The sequence below is a fragment of the Eurosta solidaginis genome, chromosome 3 (assembly GCF_040869045.1).
Source record: "Eurosta solidaginis isolate ZX-2024a chromosome 3, ASM4086904v1, whole genome shotgun sequence".
NCBI classification, from domain to species: Eukaryota; Metazoa; Arthropoda; class Insecta; order Diptera; family Tephritidae; genus Eurosta; species Eurosta solidaginis.
Window position 1 is genome coordinate 217,620,122 of NC_090321.1, and position 13,219 is coordinate 217,633,340.

Genomic DNA, 13,219 nt, shown 5'->3' on the forward strand with positions numbered 1-13,219 from the left:
ATACGAAGAAACCCAACATGTCAGACGGGGTTGAAAACCGAGTTGACTGAGCTTATGAATAAGTAATGGGTGTGATACTTATCGAAAGCTTTACTGAAATCGGTGTAAATTACATCAGTGTGAAGGCCTTTTCTAAATCCATTAGAAACGTGGGTGGTCAATAAAAACTAAAATAGAAGTAAATAACAGATAATAAAATCTAAAATCATTCTTTTGGGCATATTTTAAACATAATTAATATTTTTTTTTTTTTTTTTTTCGTTACTGTTTACTGTAATTTATATTGGTGGATGCCGCTTTAAAAGTAATCAACAAAACAATGCTTGGCTACGGTTGTCGTCAAGCTTTACTTTATTGTGGTTGTGGTCTGTAGATGCCGTGTTGAATGTGATCAGCCCTATTGGCTACGAGTAGCAGACTGACGTCTCTTTTTGCACAACAACAACAACAATATGAGCAGATGAAATAGCAAGCAGCTACCCACACATATGCACAGTAACAAAGAGCGCATATGATCTTACATAAATTACACACACATGTTTATAGCTACAATGAATATCAGAGACAGAAACGGAAATTTAATAAGCAACCATTTCGGATGCTGTTCGGGAAAAGTCTACACTCTGGGAGAAAAATAATGACGTACCAACTGAGTATTATATAAGCAGCGTATTCTGAGTAATGATTAACCACTTAGACTTCAAATCGTAAGTAAAGTACGCGAAAACCTTTAATTTTAAAGTTATATTACCATTGTTGCAGTGAATAAGGAACCTTCTGATATACGGAATATTAGAGTTTATTTATTTGAAAGTTCAGTGATTCGAATCGATAACAGCAGGCAAAGAATAATCGCGAATACTTAGCCCTTTTGGGCTGATGATATTCTCCACTGACTTATCTCAACTGACTTATGTCTTATACAAACACGAAGAAAGACAATCTTCGCCTTTCAGGAGGTGTATGAACCAACAAACTCGATAAAAAGGACAAACCAATTTAAAAAAATTTCTATTTCCTCTGAAACGATCGGCAAGTGGTTGTCAGCTGGAAGAAACGAAATTCGCCTTATGTTTCTTGTGCATTCGAAGGAACAAACTCTGCGTTCTAGAATGATAAGCGCAAAGAGCCCAGCTAGTGCGATCACAGCGCATCCACAGTGTCGGACTTCAAAAGGCGGTGTCTTATTGCAACTGCTCTAGCTTTGCATTACAGACAGCATACTCCGTTAACTTAACAAACAAAAATTAAGTAAATAGGTTGTGCTTCATCTTTTTCATCGGGCTCATGCAGGAATCGTTAAGGAATCCGAGTTAATTCGCGAAGACTACAGAGCTTAACGGTAGCTGCTAAAAGACACAACTTGTGCTATTCATTACTAAGAACAAAAATCATTAGCTAAGTCTTTCTGATATAGCTGAAAACCTAGGATTGCCACAGATACGTAATCCTTGTTAAAGACTAAACACAGAGTATTTAGTCAAAAGGGCCTACGGGCACGATTGCAAAAGAATAATTAAGGGGGAGCCGAGGCCGATCACTGGTGTAGTAGATAACTGTCCAGCTGAACTTCATGACTAGCATATTAGGGAAACTTTAACGATCTACCTGTATGGAGCTAATAGTGGCCATTATATCATGCTTTTTAGAGGCTTTGCTGGTGATAAACAACTTGCCAACGATGGCTCATTTTATAATGAAAACGGTTTTCAAGGGCGGTTTTTTGTTTTAGGTAAACTAAATGTATTCGTTAAAAACTACAGGAAGAATTGTTAATACGGAGAGTTGTTTCAGATATTAACAACTCACTTTTCACAGACGGCTCTAAAATGGCTTTTGAAATAGAAGTGGGTGTTTTCGCAGCACTCTTCGCCAACTTTTTCCCAAATCAACTACTAGTTTTAAGCAAATCTACCACTAAACTTCTCAAGTTCGAACACTGGTGGTAGCATTCCGCTGACTTCGACTTCGTCAGAATTCGGTAGCATCAAAAGAAAGATAAAAGCAAAAACAAAGTGAGAGCACGAATAGTGTTTGTGTACTATTTAATGCTGCGGTTTGACTCTCTCATCTTGTTTTACTTTGTTTGTATTGTTCTAGTTGAAATTTTTGATGTGAAAATTATGAATGAAATGTTACAGAATTTTATCTTTTGTTGAAATGTTTTAAAAATAAGGGAACTGTAAATAAAAGGTGCTAGGGATGGTTTACTCTGAGCAGTTATACACTTAGGCCGATACATATGGTTTCATTAAGCACCAAAAGATAAATTTATTTATAGTTACTGGGTCTCAGTTATCGAACTGACCGGAAGCTTGTTGTACTGTATTTGATCCTTCATGTTAGGCTGACGGAACGGAAATAGTTACCACAACTGGCGGAGCGAACACAAGGATTTTCTCTGGTTTTAAAACAAATTTATTAACAACCCCATGGCTTAAGTACTGTGAGTACATTGAAGGCTCCAAAAAGAATGTTATAGGAAAAAAGATGATTTCGAAATACGAACAGATTCATAGAATAAGAAGACAAGAGATCATGGAATTTTTTCGCTACAGTGCAACTACTCTAGATATCGATAACCATTTTCTCGTTTGAAGGGGACCTACTTGTTGTTCTGTATATAAAAGTCTACCACTTACGATATTTTATTTATATCAGACGGTAGGTGGGTCAGTTTAGATATCGTTTAATCTTGTCCTTCCCATGTTATCTCATATCGTAGCGGGTCCGCAGTTGTTTTATTTCCACATGCTGGGTTCTCATAGTCTTACTGCGCTTTTGCGACCAAATCTATTCGTCTGATACATAGACAAAGTAAAAAAAAAACTGATTCAAAGCGTAGCTTGTCATTACTTAAAAACTTGTAGTGAGTTTAAAATTTGCAAAACCAGTCTTTAAGATCCATTATCAACAAGTTGTGAACCCTTGTCACGCATAAATTGGCCCACTAAAGCGTTAAAGCGTTTGGATTAACCCACCATCCTTATTTTAACACAAAACCACCAGAAGTGAGTTGTTGTTGTTGTAGCAGTAAACAAAAGTGAGTATATTTATTTAACACAACGTTAACACTACTGCAGTGCAGCTACATTTTCTTGCATACGACTTTTTAACCCGAACCTGCCGCAACACACGGAAATCACTCGTAGAAATGGGTGTATTATGCATGTATGATGTATGTAACCCTTACAACAATAACTTATACATAAGCGCTCTCTATAATAAAAATAAAAAACAAAAACTGAGTGAACTACCTTTGGATTGCGAAAAAAGCATAAGGTAGAGTGCTTTCAACAAATAAATTATACTCAAAATATTTGTACTCGCGTCTAGATATGCTGAGAGGTGAAAAAATATGCGCGAGTATTCGTTATATCCCGTTGTGGCATTCGTTATGGTCGCCATTGCAATTTCTAACGGTAAACAAATGTATATGAGTAAAAGCTTCGCAGCGCACATTCTCAAACGAAATGCGACATGTGAGAGGGGTGCCACATTTTAGAGATGCTTCGATGGAGTATTCTATTTATTCTGCGCACCATCGCACAGTTGCGGCTATATCGTGTAAAAAATATATAGCCTTCATATTATTTGTCAATGAAAAGTTGTGGACTATTTTCATGCAACATATGTAGTTTAAAGCTCGATACAGGCATGCTTAACCAACGAACCGATATCATTTCGTTACGATAATTAACGTTAATAAACGAAACAAAGTCATTTCGAAATGATTTTGTTTCGCTTTCTGCCATATCAAAACGAAATCAAATCGTTTATGTTGATTATTAATTTCAAACTATGCTGGCAAAGATGATTGATTGCGGAGTCATTAAAGGTGAAAGCATTAGTCAAGCTGATTGCAACTTTTCTCATGAATTTTGACAGTACGAACATTTCTCAGAGTATTTTTGACATTACCACCAACGGATTACACAAACAAATTACATGGAGTTTGTGTGTGTATGTTCGCTCGCTGTTAGCACCTTACGGCTTCACCATGGCTATAGCATTGCCAGCACAATTCAAACATAAAGTATCACGTTTTTGTTAACGTTTTTAACGTTAACGAAAGCTTTTCGTTTCGGTTAAAAACGAGATACAATTTATCTTAATAATTTCTTTATCGATAATATATCGAGGTGTTTCAACGGAAACGGTGGACATTTTTTGATAAACGATTAGCTTAACGTTAAGGTGCATCCCTGGCTCGATATAAAGAGTGGAATAATTAGAGTTAATAAATCTTGTTATATCTGAAGCATATAATTAAGGTGGAACTTGTTGATCAATAAAGACTTCACATAGGTTCAATGTTTTTATACTGTGGGCAGAGTTGGTTAACCGATTCAAAAGAAAAACTCAGGACTTTATACAAAAATTCTATCATCTTCACGAAAAACCTAAAAGTTTTCTACGAGTCATCTAAATTTGCTGCCTTGAGATCCGTTGTTCCTGCTGCCCTTAGTAGTCGCAGACTTGAACTAGGTAGGGCATCAAGGCTCGAACACTGCATAGGCCAACCGTTTTTTTTCCTGCAGTCCGCACATTCTGCATTTATCAGAGACAATATTAACATAGAGACAGTGCAGGGACGAAAAATAGTGTGAAGCAAGCTTCACAAAACCTCTAGTAGGTCACATTCACCACTAACCACAGCAGAATTTGTTAAACTACAACTGTCTGTATTTATTATTTAACAATTATTTGTACACTTTTTATTCAGCTAATGTGTTCAAAATTCACATTTTTTCACTCCAAAACTACAATCGGTGTATTTTGTGTGCTTAAATTATGTTAAAAATCGTGTTAAAATTTGTGGTTTGGTGGAAGTGACCTACTAGAATTTTGTGAAGCTCCGCTGCTTTCCACTGAAGTTCGCGCATGCAACATCTTTATCTTCAAATATTCTTGCATTTATTGTCATTGACGAGACCTACTTGATAAGCATACAGCGTCAGAAGGCAGTAAGTTTCCCAATTGTGAACCTCTTGAGTGTTTGAGTTCCATATAATAGTAGTTTTCTACCACCCAGACTATTTGCTACATCTTTCAAGTGCATGACTTAAACACTGTGAATGCTTAAATATTTCTTACTGCTAGAGTGAGAATTCCCATCATGAGTCTAAAATTAAGTACAATACTCATTTTCCAACCATCCTGCACCCGAATTCCAACAATCGCTTCCACTACAATTCTCGAAAATAGTATCAAGTGCGCAGGAAAGTATGCAATATTTAGAACCATGAGGAATAGCCGCATAGTCCTACCCTGCAGAAATCGTTGGATCATGTGGTCCACTGGAGTACTTACCATTATACTCCACTGTAATGCAGCAATGGACCAACTCATGTTTCTACACGAACATATTGTAAGCCCATTATTGCTCGTTTTTAACGATTGTAAACACTACACGATGTTTATTGGACTGTGGGTACTCCATGGATTACTCCAAAGTAATGCAGAGCTGGAGTATATGGTCCAGTCCTAGGACATCGGTTGGTCTATAGCGACATGCATGCAGGGTACGTTAAATTATAGGAGTTATGCTGTTATTCCTTGAGGCCATTTGGTAATAACTGTTGCATAATTTTTTGCGCCTTGATACTCTTAGAAATTTCTGGCAATGGAGTTTTAGCGTTAGCGTAGTTTGGAATTGGGGGCTGGAGACCTTTTCTCATCTCACAGCCTCCGCTATCAGTACGTCCTGGATTCCAGAAAATATTGAATTGCTAAAGAAGATCTATACCTCCGCATAATCTTAGATTATATCACTTCGTATTTTGATGGCATTTCAGCCACCTGGCTGCCAACAAATATTCAGTTACTACGTTACTACTTATACTTTCCTATATGATAAAACATATAGAGGGTGATTTTTGTTTGGCGAGAGAAGATTTCACTTCTTCACTATCTAAGTACGTCGTTCTGTCAGAAAATTTCTTATTAATACAGAAGCATATACGTATCTCGGATGGCACAAAGCAATGATCTGAGTCAATATTTAGAGCTCTAGAGTGCAGGCATCATGAGTGTCATCAATCATGGCGTGATAAATTTGGTTAAGCGTTCTCTGTTCAGGAGACTGTCATGTTGTTTAGTGGATCTTTTAATAGTGAGATAATGAATGCTAAGATTTTCGGCTGTAGGAGTATTTTCCCCAAGCTGATACTAAGCTTATCAAGCTTGATTTTGATGGCATGGTGGGACAGCGATCGATCATATGTCTTCTGTGCCTTTTTATAAAGAGGTAGTTATCCTTGTCGGTGGCAATCTTTGTCAACATGTAGGTGCATATGAACGATATGTTAAAGAATTTCATGCAGTTCTTGCGCCATAATCCCTATCAGATCCCCGTATCTCGCTTTTGTGTTCGGTTTCGACGGGGTTTTATGGCTTAGAAGGTTTAACGTCGTCATATTAAATCATTCCCGAGATGGTCGGACTAGTACTTTAATGGTGTCCTTTATCGTGAGGGACCAGATCGTTATTCGACAAAATATCATAGGCATCGATAACACTTCCGAAAACTTTCGCTGCCATAACAGCATCAACTTTCCACAAACTCTGTGTAGCATGACTGCAATGAAATAATTTATTGAATTCATCTCTCGGGAGTTAGCAAGTTTAGCAGGTTTTTTCTGACCGCGTCGACGACTAAAATCAAAATGTTTTCTACGCAAGAACAAACTGGCTGATGTGTTGTTCCAGAAACAGTTTCATAGCACTCTAACCGCGTATTCTTATAATGGGTGTCCAAAAACTGTAGTGTTAACACACTGTTTTGACACTATTGTGTTACATAATACAAATAATATTTAGGAAAGGTTTTGTTTGTATGTATTTAAGGAAATCAACGTGTTGGCCATTTCGGAAAGATCCGGGGTTTTTGCCTCAAGATCTCGCAGAACGTTCAAAAATTTTCAGGAGTAGCTCCTTGCGGGCGGATTGTCCCTCGTTCGCTTACTCCAGAGAGGCTTCGAACCTAACCCGGTTGTTGTTGTTGTTGTTGTAGCGATAAGGTTGCTCCCCGAAGGCTTTGGGGAGTGTTATCGATGTGATGGTCCTTTGCCGGATACAAATCCGGTACGCTCCGGTACCATAGCATCATTAAGGTGCTAACCCGACCATCTCGGGAACGATTTATGTGGCCACATTAAACCTTCAGGCCATTCCCTCCCTCCCTACCTCCAAGTTCCATGAGGAGCTTGGGGTCGCCAGAGCCTCGTCTGTTAGTGAAACAGGATTCGCCGCGGATAGGTGAGGTTGACAATTGGGTTTGGAGAAGCTATATATTGCGCTGGCAACCTGAAAGGTTGCGCTACACAGCCCCTTGAATCTGGTATTTTAGTCGCCTCTTACGACAGGCATACCTACCGCGGGTATATTCTGATCCCCTAACCCGCTGGGGGAACCTAACCCGGTCTTTGAAATGGTACTGCTGCGTCTGCTGAAAAGCAATAGAGATACATAAAATAGTTACAATTTTGTCTGTATATCTCGTGTAAAGCTTAGTTTCACCTAGGGATAAGTCCTAATAATCGTTACGAACACAATTTCTTTAAATCATTTGTGGCCCCTTGGCGATCACGCACAAAGGCAACTTACGGTTGCTATTAATGGTCTATTAATACTCATGACTCTCGTGGCACAGGGCGCCTCCAGTTTTTTCGGTTGTTTTTTAGAAATCCCGATGTGCGAACAGTAGCAATCCCGACCACCAGTCGCTACCACGCCTCTTGGCACTCACACCATATGCCAGCACAGAAGCAATATGACTGCGACTTCGAACCCATACCTTCGGCGACGTCACTTTCCTCTCAGCCCTAGGTGTAGCTCCGAAGAGTTTCCAACGGATGCTTTGGTCGCGCTATGCTGCCGAGCTACACCACAGAAACATGTATAAGAGCTCATTATGGATGACCGCGTAGCTTCAGTTTTCAGACTATTTCGATCCCCCAGCGGGTTAAGGGGTCAGAATATACCCGCGGTAGGAATGCCTGTCGTAAGAGGCGACTAAAATACCAGATTCAAGGGGCTGTGTAGCGCAACCCTTCAGGTTGCCAGCGCAATATACAGCTTCTCCAAACCCAATTGTCAACCTCACCTATCCGCGTCGAATCATGTTTCACTAACAGACGAGGCTCTGGCGACCCCAAGCTCCTCATAGAAATTGGGGGTGGGGAGGGAGGCATGGCCTGAAGGTTTAATGTGGCCATATAAATCGTTCCCGAGATGGTCGGGCTAGCACCTTAATGGTGATGTGTTACCGGAGCTTACCGGATCTGTATCCTCCAAAGGACCATCACATCGATAACACACCCCAAAGCCTTCGGGGAGCAACCTATCGCTACAACAACAACAACAACAACAAGACTATTTCGACTGTCCACTACGTTAGGGTAGTAGCACATACGGTCATTAGTTCGACTGTCTTGGGAAAGCTTTTGCTTCACCAATTTGAGTGTTCCTGCGAAGGACAAAGCCTCACCTGGTAAATATATGTGCCTACGTATTCACATTTGTGAAAGGAGCCGTAACGTGTAGGTGATATTTAAACTAGGTTGATAGGCTATAATCAATGTGATTCACTCCAAGGGACTAGTTTTGGATAGGGCCGCCAGCTTTAGGAAATGTCAAACCGGGAGACTTGGGTGTTGAAGGATGAAGTGTGAAAATCAAAATTAACACCTCAGATGCTATTTTATTGTTTCGCAAATAAACAACAGATGTTTGAATGTAAGCCCAAGTGATTTTTCAAACCCTTCTTATACGTACATATATCCGCAACTTAAGTATGAGGTAAGAATCATTTCAAATGAGTGTTTATGCCCTTAGAACCTACTAAAGGATTTTGCATAACTGATTTCGCTTATTCTTTTAGCAATCGGGATATACAATTTTTTTTAAAAATCGGCACTTTTTTCTGCTATGTAATTTGCTTTTTTTAACAACTTGAAGACAACTTGAAAATATGTTCGCCTTGGGTCATTTTATTTTTGAATACATTGTTCATTATTAATTTTTTGGAAAAAAAAAAATATGCAAAGTGAGCATAAAAATTTATTATATAACTTTTCTTTTAGTGTTTTATTTTAATAACTTGGTGAATTGGGTGATGCAAAGTCCGTGTTAAGCTGACATCGAAAACGCCTCTTTTTTATATAACTCTTGAACAGTTAGAAAGAGTTCAATTTCGCAATTAGGTTCGTATAACTAGCAGTGATGCGCATCGCTTGATACCACTTTCGACCATATCCGACCAATTTTCGACATAAGCAATAAATATAACAGTCTTAATAGAGTAGAAAAGCCGATATTTTTGACATTCGGCGGCGGCGTGCGAAAAACGACCAAAATCGGCGGCGTATATCTCTAATAAGTAGATAGTAACCAAGCAGGAGATACAAAAGTTCTAGAAGGTGTAACGTTTAGACCTTAGGAGAAATATGCGAACGAAGCAACAGAGAGTATAAAAGCAGCGCAAGCTGAGCAAGCCCTAATCAGTTTGATTTAAACACGCTATCATTTGCGAAGTAAAGTATAATTGTACTACTCCCAAAGTAAAGACCATATAAAGACCATTTTGCAATACAGAATATTGGAGTGATTTATTCAACAGATTAGTGGTTCGAACGTTAGCAGAAGGTTTCAAATAAGCGGAATTTCCCAAATTCGTTACAATATCAACCAGCAAAAAACACTAACCCTAAACGCAACGAAGCCACAAAAAATGTTCTAAAACAACTGTTTTGCAAATTGCGTATGGTTCTTTTTTTTTTTTTTTTTTTTTGTATTGCCAGTTATAATTAATCTGAGGACGAGAAAATGCATTTAAATAATGCTACTTAAATAAAAAAAGTTATATTTGGGTACTAATATTCTTATGTTTAGTGTTAGCACAATAACACAGCACAGTGCTGTGTTACCCAGACTTAGTGCAGTTGAGTACTTGTGTGTTTGTATGTTGATTGTCGGCCCGTGCGATTTTACAAAACGAATAATGTGCAACTAGTAATTGCAAATGTAGTTTTTCATTTAAGCACTTTTTCAAGTAAACAAAAATTAATATTTAACTACGAAATTCATTTAAATTAAGCAAGCACGACAGTCAAATAAACAGAAACATAACGAAAAATCCTTTTCGATTGCCAGCAAAGCAGTCAATTTTATTACATCGTGCTTTGCATTTCTACTTTTCTTGATGTTTCTCTAAAATTAATTACCACAATTTCACTGCACTTCAAAAACTAAGGGTATGTTACACTAGAAAGTGGAATTTCTTACAATTTTAACTAACTTTTTCTTTAATAATTTAAATTTAATAAATACTCAACTGGTTTATTGTATACACTTTTATTGTTCAACAACTCACATATCGGTTAATCAGCTGTTCAGTTGTCAAAATGAATGCCATAACCCACAAGTGGATTATAAGCACAAAAGCTGTGAGAGAATGTGAACACAAAGCAGAATGCTGAGAACAAAAAAGTTTGCATACTTTTAGGCGGTATATTATTTAATTGCCATTTTTCTTTGTAGCCAGTGCATGGACTTTACCAGTTGATTGGTAGATCTACCAACTGTTTGACCCATTTTCTACCACTTCTACCACCAAAGCCCAAAAAGCTACCAACATTTCAATATGTTCGCATTGAAATCAAATACTGCGATCATTAGGTAAACATATTTAATTGCCGAGCACACCCAAATAACTTTGAGAGGTGACACTAAACAAACTAACCAATTTTGAAAAATTTGTGCAAAAATTCAAACAAGAAATAAATTTGGGTAATAGTCTAATTGAGGGGTCGACTGCTAATACTCTACCAAAAATATCGAGAGAGGTGTCAAACGACGGGTCTTGACATCAGTAGAATAAAAATTTTAACTCGTTCAAAAGATATTAACGAAAAACCGGAAAAAGACCCGCGGGTACCTCCGAAACCGGGGGTGGGATCCATATTATTTTTGCGCAGAACACATTTCTGCGTTGGCGGCCTTCGGCCGCGCTTTTAAAAAATAACCCTTGGCTACGCCATGCCAAGTCCGGGTGTGTGGTATAACCGTGGCTACCGCCACGGTGATGCACAATTTTTTTTGTGGGTACAAACACAACAACAACCACATGTAAATCGCCAACTTCAACTGCAAATATCTGCGGACAGAGATAAAATTTTTCTTTTCCGCCATCGGATTAGTGTTCTCGAGATTAATACGCATCTTTTGACACCTCTCTCGATATTTTTGGTATCGTATTAGCAGTCGAACTCTCAACTAGACTATTACCTAAATTTGTTTATGAAATAAATGTTGTAAATGAGCACGCAAATATTTTCCTGGGTAATATCCTAGTTGAGGGATCGACTGCTAATACGCTACCAAAAATATCGGGAGAGGTGTCAAACGACGCGTCTTGACATCAGTATTAATAATCCGAAGGCGGAGAATAAAAATTTTAACTCGTTCAAAAGATATTAACCAAAAACCGGAAAAAGACCCGCGGGTACCTCCGAAACCGGGGTGGGATCCATAGTATTTTTGCGCAGAACACCTTTCTGCTTTGGCGGCCTTCGGCCGCGCTTATAAAAAATAACCCAGGGCTTTGCTATGCCAAGTCCGGGTGTGTGGTATAACCGTGGCTACTGCCACGGTGATGCACAATTTTTTTGGTGGGTACAAACACAACAACAACCACATGAAAATCACCAACTTTAACTGCAAATATCTCCGGACAGATATAAAATTTTTCCTTTCTTTTGGAAAAAAATGTACCTCTACCGCTATTTTTAATTTTTCGTCTTCCAACATTCTCTTTTTAAAAGTCCGCGCACTGAATGTAGCCAAACGCAACCCAAAAAACGGACATCAAAATAGTGTAGCCAAAAAAGATAAAAAACTATAAAAATGTTTTTTTAAACAGTCCGATTCTAAACAAAAATTCCGTGTTTGTTTTTCCCTTCTCCCATTCCTCGTATTGTAAACAAAAATTCCTTGTGAGTTTTTTCGCTTCTCCCTTTCCTCCTATTCTGAATAATGTTCGAAAAATCGGAAACTGGTTATGGGGGAAAAGTAGATATTCAGACCAATTCTAAATATTCTCGCGGATTTTTTTATTCCCGCGGAAAAATTCCTCCAATTCTTTTCTCCTAGGGAGAAGAATAATTGGGGAATAGGAATTTCGAAATTTCGAAGTCAGCTGTTTTGTCAATTGAAATTTCGTTGCGCATTTCTTATTTTGTTTAAAAAATTGTAAAGTTTAATTATTGTTGCCAATTTGTTTGATATTAAAAAAATAAGGTATAAACAATGCACATTATTGCATTTCATGTGGTATTCACTGAAATGAGTAATGAATTGGTGCCACAGCAACATCAACAGAGGAGTACAAGAAGAAGACGGGCGGGATAACACAAATCCGCCGGAGTTACCTGGTTCAATTCAGCAAAGCAATTTTCTGGCGGCCAAGTCGCCTTTCGCCATATGCCAAATGCTTCAAAAATCCTTGCGCAATTTCTGGATGGCTGCATCAAATATACCAAGAGCTCTTCCGTTGCTTATGATATACTTTTCGACTTAAAATAAAGAATATTGTGGTAGAGTGTACATATTTTAGCACAAATTTGTACAAATATGTGTTCTTTTTTATAACAACCAATTTCCTTTAACTATTTTGATGCATTCCCCCTCAATACTAAGTGAAAAAACTCCTAAGTAATGGCAGAGAAATCTCCCTCTGACTTACATTCATAATATCTACTTTTCTCCCATAACCGGTTTCCGATTTTTCGAACATTGTTCAGAATAGGAGGAAATGGAGAAGTGAAAAAAACTCACAAGGAATTTTTATATTGAATACGGGGAATGGGAGAAGGGAAAAACTCGCACGAAATTTTTTTTCGGAATTGGGCTGAATACCTACTTTTATCCCATAACCAGTTTCCGCTTTTTCGAACATTGTTCAGAATAGGAGGAAAGGAGAAGTGAAAAAACTCACAAGGAATTTTTGTTTGTAATACGAGGAATGGGAGAAGGGAAAAACTCACACGGAATTTTTGTTTAGAATCGGGCTGTTTAAAAAGGCATTTTTATAATTTTTAATCTTTTTTGGCTACACTATTTTGATGTCCGTTTTTTGGGTTGCGTTTGGCTACATTCAGTGCCCGGACTTTTAAAAAGAGAATGTTGGTAGACGAAAAATGAAAATAGCGGTAGAGGT

The 13,219-nt window shown here is 38.1% G+C and overlaps 1 protein-coding gene across 8 annotated transcripts in view; it reads right to left on the reverse strand.

The window, feature by feature from the left end:
• tun (tungus) overlaps nucleotides 1–13,219 on the reverse strand; it is a 328,073-nt gene that overhangs the window by 255,311 nt on the left and 59,543 nt on the right. For 2 of the 8 annotated variants that reach the window (XM_067775128.1, XM_067775136.1), the window contains exon 1: nucleotides 10,227–10,347. The exons of 1 other annotated variant lie outside the window; for it this stretch is intronic. The gene's annotated coding sequence lies outside the window, so the exon portion shown is untranslated. Of the gene's footprint in view, nucleotides 1–10,176; nucleotides 10,369–13,219 lie in introns of those variants that run through there. 5 more of the 8 variants (XM_067775129.1, XM_067775132.1, XM_067775134.1 and 2 more) reach the window with 5 other exon arrangements.